Below are 17,417 nucleotides of genomic sequence, written 5' to 3' on the forward strand. Positions count from 1 at the left end.
TTCCCTGGTGTCTTATTGCTACAACCAACCGGGGAACGTAGTTTCGTGTTTTTCTATGGCTGGATTTGTTCCAGTGTTTATTTCCCACAAAGACTATTATTGTTCCCCTTTGTCCTAACTTGAATATATATTATTTTTGGATTGAGAGGACTGGACACACTCAATTATATTATTGATTAACCGGGTACGTATCACTTCACCTAAACCTCATTTCACCTAAACTCATTTCACCAAGACCAAATCACCTAAAGTTCATTTCACCTAAAACTCATTATACCTAAAACTCATTTCACTGACAAGTAGTAATCTAAAGCAGTTCGATGGTATATGTCCTTTTCCCCAGTGTAGTGTGATCCTGGCGTTAGTACATATATATATATATATATATATATATATATATATATATATATATATATATATATATTAGGGGGGCCCCACACCTCCCAATGTAGGGGGCTGTGCCCCCCACACCCCCCTAACTATATATGCTAACACCAGGATCGTACTACACTGGAGAAAAGGACATATACCTTTGACTTGCCTTATTGTACTACTTGTCAGTGAAATGAGTTTTAGGTGAAATGTGTTTTAGGTGAAATGAACTTTAGGTGATTTGGTTTTGGTGAAATGAGTTTAGGTGAAATGAGTTTTAGGTGAAGTGATATGTACCCTGATTAACCATATATTTTTTATGTAGAGCAATAACTATTTTTCCTATCTAAAAAGGAACTATTGGTGCTTTGACCATTTTATACAGAACTTTGGATTCTGTTTTTTTGGATTTTTGATGATTTTTGCTACTCATGTCCAGCAACAAGTTGTTTATAAATGCATATGCATTTTTTATGCACTTTAATATTGTTTTCTGGTTCAATATAATCATTCTGAATTGGGTCTATTTGTGGGCACAAAGCTTTTTCAGGTCATCTTTTCTATTTGTTTTGGGATTGTACCACTTGTTTGGTATGGATTTGACAAGCATCATCGGGGGTTTATCATTCGAAAAGGATGACTTACAAGTATTTGGTTTAGGTGATGTTACTCAAAGACTTCCTGAACCCATCATACATGATCCCTCAACCCAATGCAAGCTGGCTTTTCAAAGACTAACTAAGGAGATGAAATGGCTTAGAAGTAATGTTTGGCATCTTAAACTATTCAAAGCATACCAAACCAAAGGCATTGCCCCTAGGGGCTTAAGAGTTAGGTTACAACCTTTGGTTTATCAGGCTGATGAAACTTTATTGATGGAATGGGGCAAAATCCAACAGAATACATCTATGGGTTTTGTTGAGGCACTTACAGGTTATTACGAATGGACAGTTGAAAATGGGATTAAGGTAGTGGAAGATCTTTGCCTTCTAATTAAAAATTTTGAAACCTTACCCAGTTATAGGGAAGGATTGGCTATACTGGGTTCTAATTTATTATCTTTAGAACAACAACTAAAGGATAAGAAAATAAAAAAATTCTAACGTGATGTAGGTGACTATCAGACAGGTCAGCCTTTTATGCCATATAAGAGCCCCTTGGCAGGGAGGAATCCCAATAGAACACTACCAGCGAAGCATAAGAGACCCAAATCTAAACTCAAGAAAACACGTAATAGTTAGTTTCACTTCTGGAGAAGAGACTTCATCTGCTACGCATGTAGACGGCTACCCCTTTCTACAATCACCAACAATGAAAAGATGCAGCACAGGTCACCCTTTAGGGGTAGGTCCAGAAGAGGGGGGAGGAAACACAGACAGTCCAAACACTTTGGAGGAGATTCTCGAGGTGATGACCGAATGTTGAGTGAATTTAACAATATACATAACATATCTTCTGTGGAGCTTTCTCGGGCCCAGATTTCTGTAATCAATAAAGATCTAAGTTATGTTCCTGGATTGTTTGTGACTGATGATTCATTTGCATCTGATGGTATTGCTTTTTGTAGATTGATCAATCTTAAAATACATTTTGATTCCAATACTGGTGGCAATGAGGTTAGATCTTTTAAATTTTAACCATCCAGATTTTTGCCTCCGATGTCTAGTCAGGTGTCTCTGTTCCAATCCTCTGTCCTCAAAGATCTACATTACAATTTCAATAAGTATGATCTTTTCCATCATAATCTCACAAAGAGTGAACAAACAGCTTTGGAGGAGTTAAGAAATAATAAAGATATGGTTATATTATCATCTGACAAAGGGGGAGTGGTAGTAGTTATGAATTGGGACAGTTATCATCAGGAGGCACAGAGACAGCTTGGGGATGCTAGGCAATATATGCCCATGCCCCTTGATCCAACCAACAAATTTAAAGTTGAAATTGATAGGTTCCTTTCTCATGCACAACAGGAGGGCATTATTACACAATCAGATGTTAATCATCTCACGGTCAAGGATCCTAGATCACAATATATCTACTTCTTACCAAAGATGCATAAGTATCCTTGTTGTCTGCCAGGAAGACCAATTGTTTCAGGAAGAGGCAGTTTAACTGAGCCCTTATCTGATTTTCTTACTCTCTATCTGAAACCTCTCCTGGCTTGTATCATATCACGTATCCAGGATACCACCCAATTTCTAGGTATCGTCTCCAATACACATTTAGAACCAGGTTGGCTTCTTTGCACATTAGATGTGACTGCCTTATACACCAATATTCCACATTGGGTGGGGCTATTGGCCTGTAATATTGGTTGGACCAATGTGCTCTATATCCACCAGGTTTCAATACCCCTTGGTATGTATGACTGAACATGTCCTCACAAAAATGTGTTTTACTTTCATGGACGATGTTATTAGCAGTCACAGGGCATGGCAATCGGGGCATCTTTTATCCCCATTTATGCAGATTTGTTTATGGCCTACCTGGAGACCGAACTGATCTATAACCCCAATCATAACATCTGTTTGGAGGAAATAGATATTTGGAGATAACACCTAGATGATTTTTGGTTGGTATGGAAGGCGGATATGGCTTACCTTTTGGAGTTTGTGGAATATCTTAATCAAAATAAATGGGGAATAGAGGTAAAGGTCAATTTTGATTTGGAGCAAATCACCTTTCTGGATGTGACCATCACCAGAAATGAAGACAATACTTTGAGTACACAAATATACAGAAAATATCCCCAGTACAATTCTTTACTCCATGCCAGCAGCCTTCATCCACCACAAGTGATACATAACATCCCTAAATCTCAAATTTTGATAGTAAAATGTATTTGTTTTGATAAAAATACCTTCCATAAGTACAAGTTTGATCTAGCTAACCGATTCCGAAATAGGAGGTATAAAGTGGGCAATATTACTATGGCAAGTAATTGGGCATCCACACAAGCCAGGGAAGATCTCCTACAATATAAGAATAAAGACAAAACATCAGTGGACCAAGACGTTTTGAGAATGGTCACTACATATGGATGCAACACAAAATCCTTCATGAACATTATCCAAAAACACTGGAACATTTTGTTGTGGGAGCCAAAATCAGCCTCTAAGGTGGGTCAGAGATGCTTCTTCTCCTTCAGATGTGGCAAAAATTTAGGCTCACATTTGAGCCATTATAACCATTCTTTCCAGGTCTCAGCTGGACCTACACAACATATATTATTGGGTGACAAATTATGCGGTACCTATCCATGTGGTCATTGCACACATTGTTCAAGGGTTTTCAAAATCAAGGAATTTACCAGCCCTAATACTGATAGAGTTTTTGATATAAAGTTTTTGGCCAATAGTGGTTTGGATTGGGTGGTGTATCTGGCCAATTGTCCTTGTTCAGCTTTTTATGTGGGTCAGACATCCAGACCATTTTGCATCAGGATTTTGGAACACATAAGTGACATAAGAAATCACAAACTTTCTAGTGCACATTATAAACACACACTCAAGCACCCCTCTGCCACTTTTTATTTTATGGTCATTGACAAAATTAAAGGTGACAGGTCCCTCAAATGTGGCTGGCACACAATTCTTAATAATAAGGAAACAAAATGGATAATTAAATTGGGTGGTCTTTTCAGCCCTAGTTTGAATGAACATCTTTAAATATGTTTATAATGGGAATTCACTAAGTATATTATGATTTGATTGCTATGTCTTTAATATGCTATAAATACTGTTGCTCTGATGTGCTTTCTTTTTTCATCAATTTGGTTTGTGCACTGAAGAAGGCTAACACAGCCGAAACAAGTTTGCTTGCTTTTTCTAGAGCGCTTTTGTGCTTTACTGGGGGTGATTGACACCCTTAGTTGTTTGGATATGTGTATACAATAAATCTATTCTTATTTGGCAACCATCCATTTGGCGCTAGCCCTATTTCTTAGAATACAACTTGTACCTATTGCAGTACACAGACTGCAGACCACTGTATTTTAGGCAAGTGCCACAGTTCAAGCCTATTTTGGAGTGTCTCAGACAACACTTTATAGCAGATGACATCAGTAGTGTCTGTTGAGGAGAATATGGTAATAGCAGTGTCCCAGATGCTGGTGTAAAAGGCTCTCTGTAATGTTAGGAAAGAGCACACACACACACACACACACACACACACACACACACACACACACACACACACACACACACACACACACACACACACACACACACACACACACACGTACACAAACACACACACACACACACACACACACACACACACACACACACACACACACTTGACTTCAGTGAGAATAGAACCACTACCTAAGTACACAGACTACAGAACTCAGTACTTTACGCAAGCACCACAGCACAAGTCTGTCTTTTATAAGACTGGAGGTCAACTTATATTGGATGACATCGGCAGGACATGTTGGAGAGCAGATGTTGGGAAGCTTGCTTGAAATGGATGTGTAGGTATGTGCAACTCTAAAAATACTGTCAATCCATGGGATTGGAGAAGAAACTGTAGGATATTCACTTCTGCTTTTCAGGCTAGAAAGACACATATGCACACAGTTGACTGCAGTGAGACATAACCTTTACCTAAGTACACAGACTACAAAACTCAGTATTTTACACAAGTGCCAAGGCACAAGTCTGACTTTTACAACACTGCAGGTCAACGTATAATGGATGACATCAGCAGGGTGTGTTGGAAAGAAGATGTTGGGAAGTTTGCTTGAAATGCATGTGTAGGCATGTGCAACTATCAAAATACTGTCAATCCAGGGGATTGGAGTGGTAACTGTAGGATACACACTTCTGCTGCTTGGGATAGACTTGTACACACACACACACACACACACACACACACACACACACACACACACACACACACACACACACACACACATACACACACACACACACACACACACACACTTGACTGCAGTAAGAACAGAACCCCTACCTATTTAAGTACACAGACTACAGAACTCAGTACTTTATGTAAGCACCAAGGAAAAAATCTGACTTCCACAAGACTGCAGGAAAACTTATAGAGGATGACATCAGCAGGGCATGCTGGACAGAAGATGTTGGGTGGCCTACATATGTTCATAGCTTCATATGTTCATAGAAGGTTATTAGCCTAATGGCCCTAGGGCATTTGCAAGCCTAGTTTGTGTAAAAACACAAGTACCCTTGCTGAGCTTAGTTACATGGTCATTGCTAGCAGATGATTTTGTGATCAGCACCAACTGGCCATGTCCATGAGGGACATCGGTGCCACAGCAGGAGTGAATTTGCAATCATCCATCCCATTGTCAATGTTGAGCTTGAATAGCATCATTGAAGAGCACTGCTTCACATGCAGACTGAGTCTATTACAGAGAGATATATCTGCCTCCCAGCATGTTCTGTTTATGTCACAGGCTAGGTTGTGATCCCTGGAACAAGTTATTCTTGTCCCATTTGATTTGAGATGTCTAGTATTTCCAGTAGGGCAAGGCCTGAGGCTGGTCTGGATGCCAGGCATAGGTCACCTGTCAGTAGACTGCATGATCTTGAATACAGTGACAGGTCCTTCAGTCTTTCCATGTTTGTCATGTTTTAGAGGTCCTGGATATTCTCAGTCACAAACCTCTATGTTTCCTACATTTGCTGGAGGTGTCTAGTGAGCTGCAGACAGACGGAAGCACTGTACTCAATTAGGGATTTGATAAGGTTAGAGTATAGCAGAGCTATGACTTCCCTAATCTTGGATGTGATGGCCTTATTTATGAAGAGCGCAATGTCGAATGTGTGTCTCACCACTATGGACACATAGTAATTGAAGTGTAGGTTGCTATCAACATGTGCTCCCAAGTGTCACAACTCTGTGTTTCAGCTTAGAGGTGCTATGTATATCATAATTAGCTGGAGTACTTCATTGCCAAAAGGGGCAATGAGGCATGTTTTGGTTTAAGGTTCAGTCTGTGAGTTTGGCACCAATCATTTGTCTGTGTCTACCCCTTCTGTAATATATTAACATAGTTGGGGGACTCTATTTGACTGCATCCTGTTGACACCCACCTGCAAACCTGGTAAGCCTCAGGCCATCTACCTTTGCCTGAACTCCAGAGAAATGGTTTCCAAACAGTTGAGGGCTCAGCACAGATCCTTGTGGTATTCCACTGGTAAATGGTCTAGTGGTGGAGGTGCAGTACCCAACTTTGACAGTGTGCATTCTGTCAGTGATCCAGTTGGCTATCCATCTAGTAATATATAGGTTAATCACCAGATGAGAGAGTTTCCCCTATGATACCTGGATGGGGATAGTGTCAAATTCCTTGGATAAATTAGCATAGTGGTATGTCCTGTTATCCCTCATCTAGGTCTTTGGAGTCATTATCAAGGAAGTCCATAATGTTTAAATAAGCAAGATCTACCCTTGTCAAAGCAACATGGGTTGGGTCAAGTGTGTTGAAAGTTACCTATGTCCCTGTGGTTAAGGTCTATGCTGATCCATTCCCCATCCTTGCATATAAGGCTTTTTAATCTTATGTGTCAATATTTCTAGTTTTGCATGTTACCAGATTGATGTGCATTGCATATCACACAACTGAGGTACCAGGGTTGCAATGCTTGCGAGAAGCAACACATGGCTGTATTGTAAATATGAGAAATATTGTTAGATAGGGCCTTCAGTCTGTTATGTTTCCACATGTAATTTCATATTATAGACAGGAAATGGACGGTAAATAGCAGTAATACATAATATTTACTTTTCCATAGCACAACAAGCAGAAGGTTTGTGCAAGGGCTGGTAAAGTTTTTGCGTATGTGAGGTACACATTTTCAATACTTACCATGTTTGTGCGTAGTTAAGTAGTGTGCAAATGTTAGCCACATTGCAAAAATTCTGAGAGTTAGTATTGAGTCTGTGAAACACACCTGCTGCTTATCTGACTCTGTTGCAGCAGGTGTAAATGCATTGATGCATTTCTTTTTGAGCCCAGATGATATTTGATTCAAATCCAGGTGTATTTAACACTTTTAAAGATTTTTAAATAAATAGTGATAATGCAATGAAATGCATTCTTTATAGTACATGTGTTGCCATGTGTTGGCATAGAGCAGTGGAATTAAGCAGCATTACACGGAGATAACCACAGCAGTGTACCACCGCTCACCATCACTGCACATTGATGGGCATTGTGAAACTCCATGCAAACATAAAGGCCAAGAAGGGAAGGGATCCATTGCTTTCTCTGCTACTTATGTGTGTTATGTGTGATTCTATTTTTTGACCAAATTATAGGTGTTAAAATGGGGTAGCTAGGAGAGTGGGGAAATGGGCACCAAGCAGGGAGAAGAACAAAGGAAAAGCAATACAGGAATGTGCAAGAGGAAGGTAGGAAAGAACCATAGCTGTCCATTTCTTTAAAAGTAAAAACTGAAAAATATGTGGAAAATATTAAGTGAATTTGGACTGTCACCTTCACAAAGATGGGTGATAACAATGTAAACATGTTGTATAGCCAATTCGAATGAATCAAGTGTGTCAAGAAGACACGTGTGAAATGTAGAGCAACATACTGGATAAATTTTTTTTTTGGGACAGGTGCCTATTTTTTAATTCAGTAAGAGAGGACTGGTGGGTAAGGGAGGTAGATATGCCTGTGTCAGTTAAGTTGGGTAGGTGAGGAAGCAAATGCAAATAAACAAGACAAATAAGACAAGAGACAGGGGTGGTGATGGGCACAAAAGTTTGGGGGACACCCTGATTGGGGTGAGGAAGGGGACAAGGCAGGCTCATGGACATCAAGCTTGGAGATAGTGAAAATCAAGTACTTATTTACTGGAGTGTCATCACTGTCCTCTTACTCCCCTCATGGCTGGAGTGTTTGCCATCTCCTCCTGCTATGGACCATGAGGAAGAGCAGCCTTTCCATTTGGCATAGGTGTACAGCAATGGTGCAGTGCATGACCCTATGCACCATCCCTGGCAACTCCCTCTGGGTGATGAAATCACCACCTCCACCACTGCTCCCAGAGAGTACCACTGCACCAGCTTCCAGGGCAGTACTACCTAGTGACACAGGTAGTGCAGGCGCAGCAGAGACAGTACTGCCAGATTGGATCCTAGACATTCTGGGCATCGAAGCTGGAGACAGTGGAATGGGGGCAGGCTGATCCAATCTGCCTGGCCTACCACTATGTGCTGTGTAGCATTTAATGATGTGGTACACATGGATGGCATAGAGATAGTTTGATGACACGTAATAGAAAATAAAATAAGGGAAATAAGGGTTGATGTGAGAGGAGAAAAAAATAGATAAAATTAGTACCATTGCATGTGACATACAATGCATTAATACAATTATACAATTCTTATTTATTTATTTATTTATTTGACATTTGTTAACCAGGTTAGTCCAGCTGAGTCATGAGACCTGTTTTCAGTGGAGACCTGAAGAGAAAAGCCCCAGTATACAGAAAAAATTATAATAGTCCAGTTTGCACACTGCAGCACTTTGTGCAAATGAGATAAACACAGCCAAACCTGACATTTATTTTTCTCCATTTCTTATGTTTGTGCTAAGCGGTATATCATACAGTGCACCCCCCAAAAAAATTAAAATAAGAAAAAGGACAAGTAGTTGAAATGAGGAAATCTATGACATACACACTAGAAAATGTTATTGCATGTGAAATATTTTTACTTAGGTCTGGATTTAAACTCTCAGTCCAATGAACCTTCAGAACACAGGAAAGGTGCCTTATCTCTCTTTGCCACACAAAAAGATTTGCAGCAGGGACCTGAAACATAAATAAAAGGGAAAAGTAGTTCAAATGAATCAAAGCAATCTATGAAATAAACATGACAAAATGTTTGTTAGTACACATGAGATATTTCTACATGGATCTTTATTTGAACGCTCACTGCAATGAGCCTACAAAACACAGGAGGGGTGCCTTATCCCTCTTTGCCACACAAAGATCTTTGCAGCAAGGAACTGAAATCATTCTGCATACAACCAGCTGCAACATCATCTACAGTAATATGAAACCATGCATCTGTTATTTGTACATTTATTATTTCTAGATGTAGTGCACTAAGTGATGACAAAACCAGTTATGACTATTGCTTGCAAAAATACAGCTCTGTTTTACCTCTCTGTGATTGTTGGTCCTCCTTCTCTTATTTGACCAGTAATCTGAGACATGCAGTCTTTAAGCCATTCTATATCATTGTCCTTAATATGTGTGAGGACATGAAATATCAATAATATCCTATGCAGTTGCCAACAAATAAAGGGGAGTTTGGATGTTAATGAACAGAACCTGTGAATTGTGTGCAGCTTACTTATATTTTCAACCTTGACAAAATTACATCTAACACTTTATAAGTCTAAACTGAGACACGTACTGAATGTAGGGCAGTTTGCAGGTCTAACCTGATGCACCCACTGGATGTTGGGTATCCTGCAGTGCTGTTGTGTTTCCCTTCTCCCAACCATTAATCATTCTCAGTTGCAATCCATTAAAAACAAACACTGAGGGAGTGCCTGCAATATGTTTATGTATGCTACACGGAGCCAAATATTTGGGATTCAGCAATTCTAATGAGTTCAAACCTTCACACCTGCTTTGCATCATCACCATGCTGACAACCCTGAATTTACACCATAAAAAAGCAACCATGTAGCTAGGGAAACCGAAGATGAGGAGACTTGTTTATGTGGACAATACAGAAAAGAAGCTGTTACTTTCAGATACACCTGCAAAGACGATTGTTGAACTTGAGAAGGTATGCTTGTTTTTTGTAAGCTATTTACTTCATATCCTGGAATGTAATTAAGAAAAATCTATATAATAGTTAAAGATATATATATATATATATATATATATATATATATATATATATATATATATATATAAAATCAAAGGCTTTTACACTTTTATCTGTATGCATTAGTTAGAAGTGCACTGATGGCATGTACAGTTTGCCAGTGTATTTCACAAGCACACATGATAGGCAATACCTTAAAATGGAATGTTCTGTGTTAAATATGTAGACATGTTTTAGGGACAGTTCATTTAATAGCACTTTTAGCATTTCAAGATTGTTTCCTAACAACATGTATCATTTGCCTGTTCTTTTTTTGGGGGGGGCAAACCTGCATTTCTGTCATGGCACAAACAAGGATATGTTGTTATTGTTACTCTCCTTTTTTTGCATCCAGTCTGTTGTTTCTATTTCAGATTTCTATACTGTTTTATGTTTCTCCTGGGGGTAATAGTGAAATACTACATTTTGTGTTTTATCTGGTAACAGTAATGTTGAAGTTATGTGATACTTGTGTGTATTATTCTTCGGTTGTCTTTTAAGATACCTAGAACTATGCAACTAGGTGTCTCAATCCTTGAAAACCACCCTTCACTGACCCTGAAAATCAGGTCACTGTTGATGCTTTTAGGCAACATGGTGCCTTCCTGCTTGAGAGGGGACTTGGAGATGTAGCAGTCAAAATGCAGATTTGGCAGCAGATTGTTGCAGATGTTAATGCAGTGGGTGGCCACAGCAGGACATATGACCAGGTGCACCATAGGGCCACTGACATGATATCTGCAGGGAGGAGAGTAGCTGAAGTGGACCATGATCATTTGGGTACCAGGAGGCCTGCTACAGAGGCACCACTAACAGCAAATGAAGAGTTGTTGTCCACTATCAGGGATCTAGACAAGCTTCCAATAAAGTGCAGAACAGCATGTCATTGGTGCTACTGTTTCAGGGACAGCAAGCATGTATCAGGAAAAGATTCCAAGTAGGCATTTGCATCTCAATTGTTGAATACTGTTGTATAGTAAAACAATTTAAATCAATAACGTAATTCTGTTTCACAAGAATTTATTTTTGGGGGAGTTGAAAATTGTTACAGTTAACAACACATTCTGATTGATTAGCTTAGGTTGAAGTTGTCATCCAAGTTCTTGTTGAAAGTATAGTTAATGGGCATATAAAGCAGAAAAATTATTACCCCCTGTATTACAGTTAATTGTGATGATGTTGTCCTTACCTTATTCTTAACTTATTTTAGGGCCATCTGAAATGCAGAAGATACCATCATCTGCACATGGTCAGCCAAATATTTTTATGTCAGTCCTGATGACTAATTCAAAGAAATATTTTAATGTGTGATGTTGATGTCATGACTGTTGTGTGTATTGCTGTACTAATAGTGGCAGCACTGCTAGTTTGTTAGCATATATTGGAGTATAGTAGTTTAGATATTGATTTTTCCTGTGTTTTTTGCTTATTCTCAAATGTGATCCTACAAGTGGAAGTGTGGGACTTCTACCACCTGATACAAGAGTATCAGCAGACTCTGATGGTGATGGTGGCCAAACAGGTGCACAGTTGTTGGGAGCAGAGGTTGAATTTGACACTAAGGTTGATATACAGCCATCCCCTGAATTTCCATCGGATGCAGCCAATAAGCCTATGCCTGACCATTCTAAGGATCCTACAGATATTGAACATGTGGAGGGTTAGACAACTGATCAGGGAAGTGTGGTTATTGAAGCAACAATGCCTGCTAACTCTTTTCATAGTGAAAGTGTAGTTGAAGTGCCACACAGGAGGATTGTAAGGGTGATTGAAGGAGGCCTGCTGTCCATCCTCCACCTGATCCAGGTGTCTCTTCCTGTGCCCCTCAATGTATATTTAGGCCAATCATGGAGGTCCAGGCATGTTCCCATAGGTTCTCCAGAAAAATGCTTATGGTTGTAGATGTGGCATAGGCAGACATGCATGGCTGCCTCCACTGTGTTGTTGATTAAATGGATCATATGAATGACACAGAATGAGCAGTCTGTATGGCATCCTTGTGGAAGAAGGTCAGCCACATACTCTGTTTTCAGCCAATATGGCAGTGCCTGATCATGCTATCATAGTGGAAATACTTCCACTGCTCCATCAGTGGTAAGCTGTCCACACACAGATGTGGCAGGCCATGTGGTTATGGTCCTAATTGTATTACTGAGGAGAGCTCATCCAGCAGACAACAGTCACATTCAGGAGGCCACAGTCCATCTCCTGGAAGAGCCACTTCTGGTTGTCAGGGATGACAATGATTAACTGCTACCTCTACCATGCACGGCTCACACCTATCTGACATGCCAAGACGTAGAGCTAGAACAGAGCTTGGCTGTGTTCATGCAGACACTCACACACCAATTTCACCTGGAGCATCCCTACAGACACACACACAACAGATACATGGGTCAGCTGTGCAGCTTAAAACACATTTTGTCTTACTGGCCATTTATTGGTTTATCCAAATGTCTGCCTGCTTCTCTTTCTTATTCACACACAGTCACCGATCTTTTGTGTTAGCCTAGGGTTCCTGCCCTCCAACACAATACCCTGTACAAGTGATGGTGATTGTGCCATATCCCTGTTTTGTATCTTTTGGATTTAGGGACAAATAAGCTTTGTGTCTGATGCTGAGGGTGCATAGATGATTTAGTGCTTAGTATATCTGCATTTGTGATGTGGAACTGGTAATTGTACCTTTGACTTATATTGGTATTAGAAAGTTAGACAGTTGATAGCATCAAAGTTTTCCAACTTTATTGAGCTGTGGCCAGGATGGCAAGTAGTTAACTGCACAACAATTTTGCTCTGCTTCTCCTATACATCTTTGACATTATTTAATTTTTAATTTCACTAAAAAACTTTCTAAAAAGGTGAATAAAGAATTGGAACTATTTGGGATTGTCTGGTGAAAAAAATGCTCTTTTTTAAAAATGTCCTGTCAAACCATCAGCTTGAAAATATCAAATTAAATGAGTCACTCTAAGGCAACCCTTCAAGAAGTCACTGTGAAGAAGGAGCTACAATCTATCTTCAATAGTATTCAGGACTTATTGTTAAAATTGCATAAACAAGACTCTAAGGTAGGCACAATCAAAGAAGACTGTAAAAAACAAATAGAATAAATAAATGAAGTAGTTATAAAGCAAAACCTTCAAATATCTGCCATGGAAGACATACTCACTGATTGAGATGACAGACTGAAGGAGAAAGTAAGATTGAATACATTTTAAAAGAAAACAACAAGTTCCTGGAGAAAATAGATGATCTTGAAAATGGGGCAAGAAGGAACAAGCAGGATATATGAAGCACTTGAAAAGCAAGATGGAGAACATATGGTAAACTTTTTAACTACTTGGATTCCAAAAAAATTTAAAACTCCCTGAAGCCCTATCATATGGTATAGAGAGTGCACACAGACCCTATCAACAACAACTTCAGGCAAGAAAACTTCAAATCCGAGATCCGTAATAGTGAAATTCATTCCAGTCAGGAGAAAGACTTACTTCTAAAAACTGCCTGGTCTGCATCACCCATCAAAATAGGTGATAATCTTATCAGATTTGGCAATGGCTTTTCTTCTTTACTTTTCTTGGAAAGGAAAACACGTATTCCCTTGCTGAAAAGTCTAATGAAATCTGGAATAAAAAAAACACATCTAGTTTACCCAGCAAAATTAAGACTTTTTTGCCATAAGGAAGAAAAGCATTTGAAACCCTGGAAAATACTATTTCTTTTCTACAGAAAAATGACTTACTTATCCACTGAAGAAATGAACTGGACCTAATCTCTGAAAAACATGTTACAAGAAATGAATGAACAGTAAAAGACAAAAATAAAAAAAAAAAACTCAGGGACAAATACAAATAATATATGTTGTTGGACAATGCATGGTTTTATAATAACTTGTTTTATGAAGCATTTCTGAATGGATTTCATCAAAAGGTAAAGCTTTTCATCTTTTCATTTTTTCATATTAAAATATAGTTTTAGTAAGCAATAATTCTTGCTTATTGAAATATATCTGATTCTCCATTAGATGGGATAAAAGAATAAATAATAGTTATATTAATAGTTAGCAATCTGAAATATATAATATGAGTTTAAGCAACTGATTACGCTTTTACAGTTCACTTTATTTAAATATCAATAATAGGACATATAATTAATGAAAATTAGCCTGGGTTTGATATAGAGTGAAAGTTATATTTAAAACAATGTACTAAAAGAAAAAAAATGTACAGATATGTTTTGTCATGGTTTTCTATTAAATTTAAACATTTAGATAATCAAAAGCAGTCTTACTATATGTTGAGAAAATACTTTAAATGGGGCTTATTTGAACTTGTTTCTTTATTTCTTCAGTAAAACTGTTTGCTTACATCGATCGTGGCTACCTCAGCATGATCGTGAGCCCTTTTAACTTTTATCATATTTCTTTTACCTCATTTTCCCACCTGAAAGTCTAAAAGTGTATCAAAAGTGCATTTTCTTAATAGCATGAGCTTATTTGAGTTTCTACAGCAGCTTGGGTTCAGGTTGAACAGCTAATGAAAAAGAAAGTGCTATATGACCTCTAACCCTCCGGAAACAGGAAATTAAGCGGTATTTTGAATGGAACATTAAAACAGAACATTATTGGAAGGCTTTGAAGACGTCTTTAGATTAATCATCGAGTTTAGAAATTAGTTGTAAGTTAAAACATGCTTTTTAATCTTATACACAATATATACTACATCCATGAAACAAGAGAAGCTTCTGTCCAAGAGGAAACTTGTGATAGGAATTCAAGACCTGAGGGGAGGACACGATACACAAGGGAAAAGAACTTTGGATGTGCATTACTCAAAAACAATCTCTATAAACCATGTAACACTGCTCTAAAGGGATTATGTGAAAGCTTCATTAATAAGGTCAGCATACATTTTAAGTTACAGAACATTTTATTTCTTTTTGAATACATAGAGCTTTCCCACCCTCATTTTAAACACCAACTTTAATGAGTTTTAAAATAGCTGTAAAAATGAACTGCTGTTTGTAAATAAAATGCTGTATTTATTATAAGGTATTAAACTATGAGCTGTTAGTACATTGAATTAAAATAACATAAATTTAATAGTTTTTTTAAAGTAAACAACATTCCAGCTTTATAACAGGCACCTAAAAAGCCTATCCTATATTATGTCATGATGACTACTAGACGTGGGTGTGTATGTTTATTCTTGTATGCTCACATTTGATTGCAACTATATGGAGAAGGTGAGGTTTAGATACATATATGCATATGGTTATGTAGGCCTATGGAGAGAAATGTACTGTGCTGTATGATAGTGTGGAGCTGAAAGGACAGTGCACACATAAACCTGAAATCCCTTGCTAGCATAGCTTGCATAAACATTTTAACTTAATGATAACATTTATATGAGATATAGATGCCTATAATTGATTAGATGTAAGCACAGGTAATTAAATTAAGTTTATCTCACAAAGAGTTTTATTCTGGTATACCTGGCTAACATTGTCAGTAATAAAGATAACATGTATTTTAGATACATTATATTGGCATGTTTGATAACACTGACATGAACAACAGGCTTTTATGCACAATATACAGGATTGCTTAAGTAAAAGGTTATCTCACATACCCTAAATAACAGTTCAGCAGTAACATATAATTGTCAATGTAGTATTCTATGTATATAGTTATTAGTTATTTGGTAGATAGGATATTTAAAAGTCCTAGAACTGGGAGAATTGTGTTTTAAGAAAATAATGAATAACACATTAGCAATTAAGTAATATGAACACGCTTACAAAAAAATAAGACAACTGTTATAAGTAAAGTAACTTCCTATCTCAAATGTGATTTTATAAGATTAAGCTAATTGTTTAGTTCTCTGTTATGTCTGTTAGTCAGAGTAAATTCTATTTTATTTATGTTGTTTTATTATATCTACATAAGCAGTAGCAAAGATTTGTGATCAGGTAGCGGTATTGTGTTGTTAGTGTGTGGTTTGTATGAGATTTTCATCAAACCAGTTTTTTTTTGTTCAGTGTTAGATGATAAAATGTTTTAACTTTGATTTTTAATACTAGTTTTAGAATATTTGTTTACAACAAGTTGTACATATGTTAGATTTATATTCATTATACTAAACCATTGTTCCTTAGTTTTGAAACCATTTGTTCTCAAAGATGCCAAAATATAAATGTATTTCACTAAATGTTAATGGGTTGACTAACCCTCCAAAATGAAACTGTTAAAATAAGCATTTCATATTACATAAAGCAGTTATTGTCTTCTTGCAAGAAACACATCTTTTGACTGAAGATTTACATACATTGCAAATAAAGGAGTATTTAGTTCTAGTAAGTTCTCATTTTACTTCAAAGAGAAGAGGCATTATTATCCTTTGGAAGAAAGCATTAGGTTTTCCTAAAGCAGTTGACACTTATTCTGATAAAAATGGTATGCTGGGATTGGTGGTAATAGAAATAGACATAAAGCATTACACTCTCATAAATGCATATTGGATTCCTTGAATAGGATTTAAAACAGCCAAGAATTATCTAGACATTATGGCATTAGATTCAAAAGGAAAATGTGGTGATAGCCAAAGACTTTAATTGTATTTTGTCAAGTAAAGACACCACTAATGAGAAAAGAGACTTTTACAGCAAAACATTTAAATCACTATATGGGTTTAATGAATATAAGGAATATTTCAGACTTAAAACTAAAAAGCTCTTTAAAGTATACACACTGTTCCTTCAGATATTGAACATAAACCAATATTGATAAAATGCTTTTATCAAATGAGCTTTATTCAAAACCAGAAGATGTATTAATAGTTGTGTGCCCTTTGTCTGACCATAATGCCATTGCATTCACTCTAACCCTTGGCTCAAATATCTTTATTCATTGTTAAAGATTACTGGCATATATAATTAAAATAAAATGTTTTAATGATTGATTTTTGAGAGAAATTAATCAAGCCATAGAATTTAATAGTAATGGGGAGGTGGCAGATGCTATATTATGGGATACCCTAAAAGCCTATTTATTTACTAAAATTAAACAAAGTTACATATGTAAAATGAAAGGATGAGACAAGGATTTTATTGCTACTCAATCTAATATAGATAAATTAAAATTAAACTTAAAGCCCAAAGCCGCA

This window comes from Protopterus annectens, chromosome 4.part0, assembly GCF_019279795.1.
Source record: "Protopterus annectens isolate FY-2018-M chromosome 4.part0, PAN1.0, whole genome shotgun sequence".
Classification (NCBI taxonomy): Eukaryota; Metazoa; Chordata; order Ceratodontiformes; family Protopteridae; genus Protopterus; species Protopterus annectens.